The sequence below is a fragment of the Lemur catta genome, chromosome 9 (assembly GCF_020740605.2).
Source record: "Lemur catta isolate mLemCat1 chromosome 9, mLemCat1.pri, whole genome shotgun sequence".
Lineage (NCBI taxonomy): Eukaryota > Metazoa > Chordata > Mammalia > Primates > Lemuridae > Lemur > Lemur catta.
The window spans coordinates 51,024,665-51,039,501 of record NC_059136.1 but is presented as its reverse complement, the minus strand read 5'-3'; the positions used below and the strand labels follow the sequence as shown (position 1 = coordinate 51,039,501).

The following is a 14,837-nucleotide window of genomic DNA, read 5'->3' as shown; positions in this document are numbered from 1 at the left end:
GTGAATGTAGGAACTGTACCTTAGTCTTCTGTGTCTCCTCCCATAACATATAGTTCCTGGCACATATAGAAGGGCCATGGTATTAAGTCAAAGTTCTTATCAGAGAAGTAGAACCAACAGAACACACACACACACACACACACACACACACACACATATGTATATATATTTATAGGGATTTATTCTAAGGATTTGACCTTATACAACTGTGGAAGCAGGAGAAACAGTGTATGTGAAGTCTAGTTTCTGGGTTTGGAACTGAAACCTGATGCACACAGGGAGGTGGCTGGGAAAAAAAGGTTGTTGTTGGGTGGGGGAAGCAAAGACAAACTGGAACCTGGGCGGCTGAGCTGGAGCCCTCAAGAATAAACTGGGACTTCTTTGGGTTCCTCATTGCCTCCAACTTGCCAACTTTGATGATGAAGGTTTTCTGCAGGGGGAGCTGGTGTCCTTTTGTCATGGATCTAATCACACATGCACCCAGGCCAAGAGTCAGAGAAGTCGGAGCAGGAGATGCAGCAGGATTTGGAAGAGCTGGGGGCCTGGCTGCAGCCACCCTCAAGCTGGGATGCCAGGATGTCAGCACCAACTGGTACAAGCTGCAACAGCAACAGTGCCTTGTGCTGCACCAGCCTTCTCAGTACCAGAAGAGGACAGCTGGGGCTTCCCTTCTGCTTCCACATCTGGGCTTCAGTTGATCACGTTAAAAAAGGTGGATCTGGGAAATGTAATTCCAGCTTAGCTAAATTGATGCAATACAAATTTCTCTCAACCACCAGGGACGCTTATAAAAGAAATGAGTAAGCAACTGCAAGAAGCAATGTTTTGGCAAGCATTCTGGCACTTTCCTTGCCTATAGAGTATGGGAGATGTATTTTACAAGTACCTTACAGATGAGAAAATGGATTGGACACTTACCAGCATTGTTACTTCATTATATCTTCACAACCACTCTATGACACAGCTACAATTTTTATCACCACTACAAAGATGAAGCAGAGACATAGGTAAGTAGCAATAGGCACTTAGCCTGGGTAGCTGAGCTAGAAAACCGAATTTAGATCTATCCCATTTCAAGGCCCATGCTTTATCCACTGTACCCTCCATACCCCTACCTTGATCTTCTCCATTTTGTGTATAGTGAAGTTTTCTGCTTCTCTTCTTTTCATCTTCCTCTTTTTCTAAGGAAAACAAAGGAGGGGGGCACCCTTTTCTTCCCATGTAACTGCTATTAGAGAAGACCCAGCTCTGAAATTTGTACTTTTTCAGCAGTGCTTATCAGAGATGGTGGAAGTTCAGGATTAGAAAATGGGGCCTTCTCGTTTCTTCTCTCTTAATAGCAAATTATTCTCTTCCTCCTGGTCCCTGTGCTGTGTCCTCTGCTGTTAAATCCACTTCCATCACCTGCTACTTTGAAGCCATGGACAAGTCAAATTCTGAGTCATTTTTTATTCACCTCTTTGTTGGTGAATCCCGCAAATCTCCATCAAAAAGTGCATCATTTTGCAATGACAAAATGCTTGACACTGTCACAAAAAGGGTTGATATTTAACTTATACATCCAAGGAGGCAGATTAATGAATTATATACATTATTTGCCTAAGATGAGGCATCAAAGTGATAATAGCTAACATTTTTTTTAGCACTTAGTATGTGCATGGTTTTGAGCTAAAAGTTTTATATGAATTATCTCATTAATCTGAATGACCACCTAATGGAGGAGATAATTAAATATTGCTAATGAAAAACCTGAGGCTTGGAGAAGTTAAAAAAACTTGCTCAAAGACACAGGTGTTGAACTAATCAGATAGGTTTGTTCTCAAAGTGTTTGGTCTTAATTTTTATGAGATGTCATTTGAAACTTGTTAGCAAATTCTTCCCATTATTTAACAAATATCCATTGAGTGCCTACAAGGTGTGCAAATAATGATAGGAAATTAAAACAACATGGCACAAGATAATATGAGGAATATAACTACAATCATATTTTTTGTGTTCTAATAATTGTCTTCAAAGCCAATTCCTGAAAGATATATTGTACTAACATTTGACAGATGAAAGCATAGTCTTTGAAGGATCTCTCCCAAAAGGTTGGGAAAGCAGTAATTCCCTCCACACTCCTCCAAACCCCCTCACCAAAGACATTAAAATTGCTGATTTTGTTTTAGTAGACAGAAATTAAGTAAATCACATAGCTGCAAGTTTAATTGACCAGATTTATTAAATTTCAGCTTTTGTCTGCACAATTTATGCACACAAAACAAAATAGCAAAGAATAGGTCTTATTTTCATTCATTTTATATTTTCATTATATGCACTCTGAACATAGGGACCTATGAATGGAAGAATCCAACTTGAGGTAGTGAAATACTCATGGTGATTTCTGCTGCTACTACAGCAGGTCCCTTCTCAGGCTATTTTAGATTTTGCTTTTACTACTGGTGTTATCATTTCCCCTCTTCCTAATGTTTTTTCCTTTTTTTCCTTGATCTTTAGTATCTCCACATTAGAAAGACTGAAACCAGACTGTACTGAAGAATTACATTCCTTAGGGAAGGCAGAGTACTAGAAGGCAGGAGACCAGGCCAAGCTGATCTTCTGGAATATCATCTGTCTCCTCGTTTTCCCACACAACACACTGGATTCTTGACTGCAATCGTAAGTGGATGTCTGCTTGGACCCGGGTTTTACCAGAAGGAGCTTCAGTATAGCTCTGTGGCAACAGACTCACAGAGAGGACTCCTCCACAACATAGGATGAGAACTATGTCTGGTTTAACACAAAGTTTAGTTCGTGGTACTTTTGTGGATGTTGAATTATATATGACAGGTAGATGGGTCCTGATACAGGCTTCAATTCCTCCTTACCATGTAAATTAATTCAGCTGGATATGGCTCAGAGAATAATCTTTCATAATGGTTTGAAGTTTATTTTATTTCTTTATACAGAGTCTGCTGATTGATTGTCTTTACTTGTTTTTTTTTATGTTATTGCCTGCTGTTTCTTCTTTTATTTTTTTAAACTATCCCCATTTTATCTCCTCCTCCCCACTACCCTTCCCAGCCTCTGGTAACCATTATTCTATTCCCTGGGTCCATGAGATCAATTGTATTTAATATTTAATTCCCACATATGAGTGAGAACATGTAAGATTTGTCTTTCTGTGCTTGGCTTATTTAATCTAACATAATGTTCTCCAGTTCCATTCACGTTGTTGCAAATGGCAGGATTTCATTCTTTTTTGTGGCTATATAATATTCCATTGTGTACATGTACCACAACTTCTTTATCCATTTATCCATTGATGGACACTTAGGTTGATTCCATATCTTGGTTATTGTGACTAGTGCTGCAATAAACATGGGGGTGAAGATATCTTTTTGATATACCGAATTCCCATCCTTTGTATATATACCCAGCAGTGGGATTGCTGGGTCATATGGTAGTTCTATTTTCAATTTTTTTGAGGTACTTCCATAGTGGTTGCACAAATTTACATTCCTACCAACAGTGTACAAGGGTTTCCCTTTCTCCACATTCTCTCCAGCACTTATTATTGCCCTTCTTTTTGATAAGAGCCATTTTAACTGAGGTGAGATGATTGTAGTGTTGATTTACATTTCTCTGATGACTAATGATGTTGAGCATTTTTTCATATATCTAAATAGACATTTCTCATTTCTCAAAAGAAGACACAAACAAAAACAAACACCATTTGTATGTCTTCATTTCAGAAATGTCTATTCAGATCCTTTGCCCATTTCTAAATTGGATTATTTGATTTTTTCCTATCAAGTTGTTGGAGCTCCTTATGTATTCTAATTATTAATCCATTGTAAAATGAGTAGTTTGCAAATATTTTCCCATTCTGTGGTTGTCTCTTCACTTTTTCAATTATTTCCTTTGCTGTGCAGAAGCTTTTTAGCTTGATGTGATACTATTTGTCCAATTTTGCTTTTGTTGCATGCAGTCTCTTCTTATTTTGCAAGTTTACTCAAAGTTTACTTTATCAACTGAGTTGCTTAAGGGAAAATTGCTTCCTTCAGTCATTCTAAAGATGATCTACTACTTATCACCCCTTATCCTGGAGATCCTGTCCTGAGTGCCAGGACTCAATCTCTTGTTTGTGTGCTTGTTTACTCTCTTTAATCATGAGAGTCTGTGTCCTGTCTGTGCTGCGGTGAGACTTTCCATGTATTGAATGACTACCATGTATTACCTCTCACTTTCACAGTAATCTTGCAGAATGGTATGATTATTTCTATTTCACAAATAAAAACTGAGGCTCAGAGAAATTCAGTGACTTTTATAAGGTCACACAATCAAGATGTAAATCTATATCTGTCCAACTTTAAAGCTCAAAGTAACTGAGAGGGTCCTTTACCCATTTTTTTATTTGAGTGATAAAATTAACTATTAGACTGAAGGGAAATATATGATGGGTGTAAGGCATCAGGCTTGGATTCAAACCCCGGCTCCATCTTTACTATTTAATTAACTTTGAATAAGTCACTTGAACTCTCTGAGACCCAGTTTCTTCATCTGTAGAATGGTTATAATTGTATCACCTGTGATATGCTTAGGACAGCAGCTGGCACGTAGGAAGAGTTCATTAAATGCTAGCTGTTATTACTATTGTTGTCATTATTGTTATTTTCTAACTGAGAAGTAGTCTTCTATTATATAGAAACATGAGTGTTACAATGTTTACTCTGAAACATCAGTGAAAGTTCTTTATGCCTGTAGGAGTTCAGAGATTTGACTGTTTAACCATTTCATACCCATGTCATGTGGGGCCATATCTATGCTGGAAAGGAAGAAACTCTTTTTAAAATTAGTGCTGTCCAAGCCAGGGTAATATTATCACTCATTTTTTCTGTACTGACTCTGTTCTTAAATATGAAGTGGAATGCTCACCAATTACTACACAATGCCTAAAGTAGCCTCATCCTATAAAACCCTATTCTTGGAAAACAATCTTTGGCTTGGCTTTGGTGTCTTTAAATGTGAGGATTAGAGTCCAAAATTGACTCCCTGGAAAGGCTGACCAGACAGCAGTTAACAAATCACCCTCCAGCAGGAAAAATTCCCGGACAAGCTGGGCAGGATCAGGGCTCTCACTTCCCATAAATCTCTGACCAGCCATTGCCCTTCTTTCTGGGAACTACCACCATTGCTTTCCATTTTCTTTCTCTCCCTCCATCCCTTTCCCCCTCCCCTTCTCCCTCCCTCCTTCCCTCCTTCCCTCCCTCCCTTCCTCCCTCCCTCCCTCCCTCCCTCCCTCCCTCCCTCCCTTCCTTCCTTCCTTCCTTCCTTCCTTCCTTCCTTCCTTCCTTCCTTCCTTCCTTCCTTCCTTCCTTTTCCTTCCTTTTTTCCTTTAAGGAATTAAAGCAGACATCAAAACCAAATTACAAGACTAAACCTTTTGTATACCCAGTGTCTTTAATACTATGTGCGCTGTGTGTATGTATGTAAACCTGGAAAGTGAGGACCTCAAGGGCAGGTACTATGTGTGGCCTTGCTCTGGACAATACCTAAAACACTGAGAGCTCACACTCTACACCAAGGCCACAGAGTTTCTCAGGTGTGTCTTTTTCTCAAAACAAACAAACATTCGTGGGTATTAATATCACTTGGTACTCTATGATACTGGCCAGATACCCCAGATATATTTGGAGAAAAATTATATTGAAATAATTGACATAAACGTAATGAAACATTGGGCCTTCTGTTCCAATTAGAAGGATGATCTCTACAAAAGGAGGAGCAGGGGCCCGGGTGCCTTGACCAGCACTCTCCCCTCTGCTTTGCTGTGCAATGCCCACACAACGCACAGTGGTCTTAACCACTTAAAATATTCAGGTTGATCCTAAACTGTCCCTTTCAGAATTAAGTATTTCCCGGTGTTTGTCTACACTGGAACATTGCTCACCTTAGTGAGGTGAGTCAGCCTTTCCCAGTCCTCTATATAGCTCATTAACTGAGCTGTCTCTCCGCCAGTCATTTCCAGACACAGATTTGTGACAAAATTTCACTGGTATGAGGTAAAATGAGAAAAATAAGGATAATGTAGGGACTTTTTCTTCTGGCTAAATTTATTTAATTGAAAGGAAGACCATTTACTCTGAGATTATGTCATTCCTATATTTTTGTGACAAAGAGGCCTTTCTTTTATGAAAGGATCTGCAGAAAAGGAAAGCCAGGGAGCCATGGTCTTAGATTTTGGGAAATAAGAAATGGATAAACTGTTCTAGGCCACAAATGGTGTGTGTGTGTTTATTGCCATATGCCCACCTCAAAGGACTGTGTGACTTGACAGTCCCAAAAGGAAGCTTCTGATGAGGAACTTGGCGGGGAGTGTTAGCACCAGTCAGATGGCTGCTAACGCAGAGGAGTTCCTAAAACAGAAGGGGCAGCTATTCCGTACTTACAGGCAAACCCTTAATCTGCACTTTGCCCTTTTGGGATGTATTTTCTTCCTCTGGCTGCTCTTGGTGTCTTTTTAAATCTGATTTCACCTGAATAAAATTGTTCACTAGGGATGGCCTTGATGAGCATCTGACAATTTAAAAAGAGTATATGAATGAAAAGAAAACATGCTGTGATGATGTTCCTAATAATGATGACACTTTAGAGGAACATCATGGCTCAAGTTTTCCAGAAAACAGGGTGCACAGCAAGTCTTGATTGGTTACATGCTTTATGGAGAAGTGCAATCTTAGGATGGTGAAAAGAGAGGGAAAAATAAGTACTTTTACATACAAAGTGCATTTCATTATCTCAACCAAAATATAATGAATAGTAATGTAGTTGAAATTTTGAGAAGGTGTTTTTAGATGCCAGTTTTGATGTCCTTAGTGTTTACATGATAAGTGAATGACTGTGCTCGGGAGGGTAAATGACTGGCCCAGGTTTATGTAGCTGGGAAGTGGCAGAGCCAATCTCAGAATCAGGGTTAACTCTTGAGCTAATGGGCTTCCACCATTGCTGCACATTAGCAGCACAGAACTTTTTGAGAAGTATCAGGGACCAGGATTATTATTCTAGTTTTGGAGAAAGAGGGAGCAGATTCATTGGAGAGCCTAGTAATCTCTCTAAAACAAATTGACAAATCAAATCCAACAATGTACAAAAAGAATTATATGCCTCCACCGAGTGGGATTTATTCCAGGTATACAAGGTTGAGTTAAAATTTGAAAATCGATTAATGTAGCCCACCACATCAACATGCTAAAGTAGAAAACAACATATGATCATAATAGATGCAGAAAAAGCATTTGACAAAATCCAATACCCATTCGTGATAAAAATTCTCAGCAAACTAGAAATAAAGGAGAATTTCCTCAACTTCATAAAGAACACCTACAAAAAATCTACAGCTAACATCGTACTCAGTGATGAGAAACTAGAAGATTTCCTGCTAAGATCAGGAGCAAGGCACTCCTTGTTCATCACTCCTTTTCAACATCATACTGGAGGTCTTAGCTAATGAAATAAGGCAAGAAGAGGACATAAAAGGTTTACAGACTTGGAAGGAAGAAATAAAATTGTCTCTGTTCATAGATAGCATGATTGTCAATCTAGAAAATCTGAAAGAATCAGCAAAAAAACTTCTGGAACTGCTAAGCAATTGCAGAAAGGTTATAGGATACAGTATTAATATACAAAAGTCAATTGTTTTCCTATATGCAGCAATATGTTTTCCTATATGAACAATTGGAATTTGAAATTAAAAATACAATATCATTTACATCAGCACCTCCCAAAGTAAAATACTTAGGTATAAATATAACAAAATATGTATAAGATCTATATGAGGAAAACTACAAAACTCTGATTAAAGAAATCAAAGAAGAACTAGATAGATAAATGGAGAGATATTCCCTGTTCATGAATAGAAATACTCAATATTGTCAAGATGTCTGTTCTTCCTAACTTGATCTGTAGACTCAATGCAGTCCCAATCATAATCCCAAAAAGTTATTTTGTGGATATTGACAAATCAATTCTAACGTTCATATGGCGAGGCAAAACACCCAAAAATTGAAGGATGAAAATAAAATTGATTAATTGACACTATCCAACATCAAGATTTACTATTAAGCTATAGTAATCAAGATAGCATCGTATTGGCAAAAGAATAGACAAATAGGTCCATAAAGAGCTCCAAAGTAGGCCAACACAAACTTAGTGAACTGATCTCTGAAAAGTAGCAAAGGCTAAAATCTGGAACAAAGTTAATCTTTTCAACAAATGGTGCCAGGCAGCTGGATATCCACATGCAAAAAATGAATCTGGACACAGACCTTATACCTGGCACAAAAATGAACTCAAAATGGATCACAGACCTAAATGTAGACATAAAACTATAAAACCCTTAGAAGATAGTATAAGAGAAAGTATAAATGACCTTGGGTTTGGTGATGACAAAAGATACAATACCAAAGACACAATTCATGAAAGAACTAATCAATAAGTTTAACTATTCTGTGAACCTATAACTTGCCTAAAAAATGAAGTCCATTAAAAAAAATCTGTAGTAAACAGTGAGTGGATGGGAGTGATTTAAATAAAAAAAAAAAAAGAGTATCACACCTCTAGAGAGTACATTGGACAGGGATCATGGATAACTGGATCTAGACCCTGCTCTGCAACTAGTATACCCTGGGAAAGTAACAGTCCTTATATACAAAATGAAGCAGGTGGAATGAGTGACCTCTAAATTGCCTTTGCCCCTCCCATTTTCACAGTTTGGGAACAAAGCAATCAAGGCTACTCTTGGGGAAGCTCACATAGGAGGTGGGATTAAAGGGGAGTTAAATACATCCTCTTGCCACAAACTATCACCTTCACTACCTTATATGCCCACTCACATTTTTGTGTTATAAAGCCCTGGAATATATATATTTCCTGGAATATATTAAAATGCAGATCAATCCCAGCTCTAACCCTGCTTCCCAATACAGTTACCCTTAGGAACTATTATATCTTAAGGCATAAGGTTAATTAGTGGGTATTTTGTTAGGGCAGAGGAGGCAGGGCAAAACCTGATATACATCAGGTGTTCGAAATATTTGTTAAGTAAATATGTAGAAGAATCAATAATTGTAAAGAGGAAGGGTTTCGGGGGGTAAGGAGAGCGGCAGATGTAGGAACTGTGTAGGGTCATGGGAGGAGGAATGGGCTGTAGAAGGAGGTGCAAGGAGAGAAGCTCCACAGGTAGATTTGCCTATTTCACACTTACGCATGGGCCTAGCCCTGGGAACCCATTCCATCCCTCTTCTGTATGTACCATTCATTTAGTGAGCACCTACCATATGCCAGAAACTGTACTCAGCATCAGGAATTCAATGGTGAGTGAACAAGAGGGCCTGAATCTCTTTCTCACAGAGCTATTTGCCTGGTTCCTCACTAAATACTCACATAGCAGAGAGGATACCAGGATTTCTGCTCACTTTTCCACTTTTGACACCCTCATATACTTTTACCAAATTCAAGAATGAGTTCAAATACCCCTTTCTTCACTGCTTTAAAGGCTAGCAAATATAAAAACTTTTTCCTGGGTTTCCCTACTGTGAATAAATGCTGCCCCCTTCTGGAACATTGGCAGAAGTATGAGAGACTGACAGTGAAAATTCTTGTTGTTCATGGAAAGTTAGGGTTAGAAAAAACTTTAGTTAAATCTCATTGTTTTATCAATGGGGACTTTGATGCTTGGAAAGGTTAACTTGCCAGTCTATATTTTGGAAGAGAAGAGAGTAACAACAAGGAATGCAAGAGGGGACTGAAACCTATGCTTTCTATTAGTTCATGGTATTTCCTTTCAAGTTTGCTAGATTGGTGACATGGTTATAGATGTTTTTATTGGTCCTATGTATGTATTTATGTACACATTTCCCCCTCATTTTTATCATATTTAGCCGATGCTTTTACCTCTTCCCCATTTCCTGTTCTGTAGCATGATGATGGACAGGCTCACTTTGAGGACCCAAAACAGGTTAAGAGGTGTCTCTAATAATGAGTAATGTCTGTTTGTGTACCTGTGTGTCTTCTAAATTTTTGTCCATGTGACTCACTGATATCTTCTACAGATTTTGGGGGAGGGAAGCATGAAAGTACACTCTTCATTTATGAATTTAAGTCTATAGGAACAAATTTAACATTATCTTCTCTTCCACTCAATCATTCTGCAAATATTTCTTAATCTACTATGATTTATGTTGTGAATACAAAAAAGACATGGTCTCTGTTCTCCAGGAAATATCATTTATTAGGGGATATAGAAAAGTAAACATGATCAGAGGCAGCAGTAATAATGAGAGTCCTCCAAGAGGAACTCTCAGAGCATGGAATGAGGCATTTAACTCAGACTGAAGGAGGGAGGGAGGCTCCCTGGGGGAGGTGGCATCTTACCTTCCAGGTTTCTGAGGATTACATGTAAAATAAAGGGGAATACAAATGTCAAACTGTAAGCAAAATTTTATAACATTCTTATTCCATTCTTCACCCCTTGAGAGGCCGCAGAGATTTGTGTATCTCAAAGTGAAAATACTCAGTGATTACTGAAACTCAAGTATATAAACATCTGATATAATGTATAAAACTAAATTTTCTATGTCAAATAAATCATTTAGAAACATCAATTTTAATAAAATTGTGATAGTATCTAATTTTCTTTCCATCTACTTCTGTAATTGATATTCACATATTTATATAGCTTAAATTAGTCCTGTGGTTTGTAGAGCCCTTTGCTTTACTGAGGATCTGTGTCAACTTGTGATTAGTAGACTTGGTAGGGTGTATAGTAAAGAAAAAGTCAAAATGAAATTGGAAAACGACCTAAAAGTGGGATGAAAGTCAACCTGATGCTTGCAAAGTGTCCTAAGAATGAAAGTTATTTATCTGTGTTAACAATGCCTTGAATTCTGTTTTAGTGAGTGTATTGTAGTGAAATACAAATTTAATTAAGAGAAATTTGATTAGGAGAGAAAGAGGGGAGTTAATTTCTGGATGGGTCTTGGGCAAGTCATCTAATCCCAAGACCCAAATATAGAGCTACTTCTAGCCCATATGGTTCTTATACACAAATTAGAAAAAGGCTCCCCCTCTGGGTGGGTGTGGCCCCACAGCACTATGTTTGATGAACAGAATATGGAATGGATATCAACACTCTCTTGCTCCTTAGCCAGGTCTCCTTGTGTAGTGAATAACATGCCCACGTATGTGCAGAGGCCCTGGCCAGGAACCTTAACAGTCAAATGAAACTCATACATGTTTTACGTACCTCACAAGGTTGCTGCAGGGATGTCATGAAAACAAAGTATATACATACATACATGAGCTCTATTATACAGAATCTAATGCTCCATGTTTGGAAGAGGGCGTTCAGGGAGAGTATTTTATCAGTGATCACAGATACTCTCATTAGAGATGAACTTACAGTTGCTAATTAGACACCTGCTGTAAATGTCACTCGGAATGGCCTAAGGATGTTCATGATCTGTGGAGCACAGGAACATTTATTTCTTGGAAGGCTTCTCTTGCTGTGACCAAAATTTCAAACAGCAAAGCCACAGCCTTTTCAGAGGATTGTGAACCTTGTTGCCTAATTCACAGGTGGCTGTAGGCAGAAGACTACGCTGGCAGCCGATGGCAGCAGACGCTGAGAGCCATCACTGATCTATTAAGCACAACAGAGGCACCAGCTGTGCCAGGACTCTCTTCTTCCTTTTGTATTCTATCACTTTCCAAATATTTTCTATTTCTTCTAGAAGAATTAGCTGAACATGTATGTGTTCTAAAAATATTCCCAACAGCTAGGTTTTAACTTTTACAGTTCTGTTTAATTTATAAAAATTCAAATTACTATAGTAAAGTAATTACATTTTCATCCCTGGAGGATGTACTCTGATTTTGCACTTACCCCCGCACACTCAAACGTACTAGGTATGCTCCCACATACGGTCTTTGCACTTCCTGTGTATCTACTTGGAATGTTCTTCACTGCATGAATATCTACCTCTTTAAAGTCTTTGAGGTTTCGTTTAATGATATTGCTGTGCAATAAATGTTTATTGAATTCAATTGAACATTGAAGATGGTGGGAATCATTGACACTTAAGGTTATTTTGGACACATTTTTTTTTGAAAATCACATTAAAAGATCTCTTGATAATTATGGCTTCTATTTAAAGCTGATATTTATTATATTCCATTATTCATAAGTAGCTTGAAATAGGATTATCAGTATTTTTTCCAAGTGCATATGCTCACCAATAATCTGGCAGACAAGCTAACTTCTATGCTTGGCATTAACATCCAGAGTTACCAGGGAGGTGTGTGTGTGTGTGTGTGTGTCTGGGTGTGTGTGTGTGTGTCTGGGTGTGTAGGTGTGTGTGTGCATGTACATGCATATGAAAGAATACCTGAAATTCTTAGTGACATCCAGGGCATTAGGATAGAAGTGTTATATATAAAATGCACATGGGGCAATAGATGGATAGAGAGCAACCATGATCTAGAAGCTCTGAACAGCCATTCCTTTTGTAGCCTTGCAGTACTGCTTTCTCATGTGCCTCATACTCTTTTATTAACCCCCCGATCCCAACCCTTTCCAGAGAAAGCTTCCAAATTAGTGGGACTGGCCAAATCATGGTGGAAATCACATTTTAAAAAAGTGAACACACCAAAATTTTAGCACTGGGTTTAAAGTTTACATGGACAATCTCTGTGTCTTTAGTCAACCATAATGTGATTTTAAAGCCTGTAGCTACATCTGTGATGTCTACATTTTAAAATAAACCCACATATATATGGTCAACTGATCTTTTCAAGAATGCCAAGAATACACAATGGGAAAAGGACAGTCTCCTCAACAAATTGTGTTGGGAAAACTGGATATCCACATACAAAAGAATGAAATTGGACCCCTACTTTACATCATAAACAAAAATAAACTCAGAATTGATTGAAGACTTAAATGCAAGAACATAAACTGTAAAAATCCTAGAAGAAACTGTAGGGGAAAAACTTCTTGTCATTGGTCTTGGAAATGATGTCTTGGCTATGGCACAAAAAGCACCGGCAATGAAAGCAAAAATAGACAAGTGGGGATTCCATCAAAGTAAAAAGATTCCACACAGCAAAGGTAAGAATTAACAGAATGAAAAGGCAACCTATGGAATGGGAGAAAATATTTGCAAGCCATATATCTTATAAAGGGTTAATTTCCAAAATATATAAGAAACTTGTACAACTCAATGGCAGAAAAAAAAGAACAACCCAAATAACACAAATATTAAATAAAAAATAGGCAAAGGACTTTAACAGACTTTTCTCCAAAGAAGACATACAAATGGCCAATAAATATATCAAAAAATGCTCAACACCATTAATTATCAGGAAAATGCAACTCAAAACGACAATGAGATATAGTCTCATACTTGTTAGGATGGTTATTATAAAAAAACAAAAACAAAAGATAGCAAACGTTAAGGAAGATGTGGAGAACTTGGAATCCATGTACGCTGTTGGTGGGACTGTAAAATGATATAGCAGCTATGGAAAACAGTGTGGAGGCTCCTCAAAAATTTAAAAATAGAACTACTATATGCTCCAGAAATTTCATTTCTGGATATAAACCCTCCAAAATTGAAATCAGGATCTCAAAGAGATGTCTGCACTCCCATATTCACTGCAGCATTATTCACAGTAGCCAAGGTATGGAAACAGCCCAAGTGCCCATCAACAGCAGTATGGATAAAGAAAATGTAGTATATCCATACAATGAAATATTATTTGGCCTTAGAAAAGAAGGAAATCTTGCTATTTGTGACAACATGGATAAATCTGAAGGACATTATGCTAAGTGAAATAAGCCAATCACAGAAGGACAAATGCTGATTGATTCCACTTACATGAGGTATCTAATGTAGTCAAACTCCTAGAAGCACAGAATACAGTAGTGACTGTCAGGGGCTGGGGAGTAGACAAAATTGGGAGTTGTCGTTCAATGGGTATAAAGTTCCAGTTATGTTAGATGAATAAATTCTAGAAATCTGCTGTAAAGCATAATGCCTTACAGCTAACAATACAGTATTACACACTTAAAAATTTGTTAAGAATGTAGATCTCATATTAAGTGTTCTTACTGCCAAAACAAAACAAACAAAACAAAACAAAAGTGCCCCAAAAAATACAAAACAAAGGGAAACAAAGGAAACTTTGGGAGGTGTTAGATATGTCTATTACCTTGATGTGGTGATGGTATCATGGGTGTTTGCATATGTTCAAACTTTTCAAATAGAACATATTAAATCTATGTGGTTCTTTGTATATCAATTATACCTCAATAATGCTATTAAAAATAAAACCAATTGCTTCTGTATTTGATTTTTCTTACCAATATAACATGACTATGAGTCTAGTCACACCATCAGGGTCTTATCTCAGATTTACAACTTGCCAAGAGTGTGACTTTGGGCAAATCGAATAAACATTCTGGGTTTCAGGTTTTCATCTGTAAAATTGGGATAATAACAGGATTTCTGCCTAGAGTTATTGAGAAGAGTTAATGAGATTGCATTATAAGGTGTCAAGTGCAGTGCCTGGCATGCAGTAAAAACTTAATAAATGTTAGCTATAATTATATTTTAGTCCAAGATGTGTTTAGTGTGGCCTAACTATTTCTTCTGCAATGCTTCTTTGCTGAGCACTGTCTGCTTTTCCTTTCTGTCTAGAAGGGTGATGTAGCAATCCTGCTGAAGCCACTTCCTTTGTGGATCACTGGGGGAGGGTTGTTAAGACTATGATTAAACCTCCAGATTCTTGTCTTAACG

General features: G+C 37.8%; 1 long non-coding RNA gene across 1 annotated transcript in view; it reads left to right on the top strand.

The window, feature by feature from the left end:
- Positions 1-2,640: 2,640 nt before the first annotated feature.
- Positions 2,641-14,837, top strand: part of LOC123644984 — a 66,568-nt gene continuing 54,371 nt past the window's right edge. The window contains exon 1 of the long non-coding RNA XR_006737355.1: positions 2,641-2,658. This is a non-coding gene — a long non-coding RNA (uncharacterized LOC123644984). The remainder of the gene's footprint in view (positions 2,659-14,837) is intronic.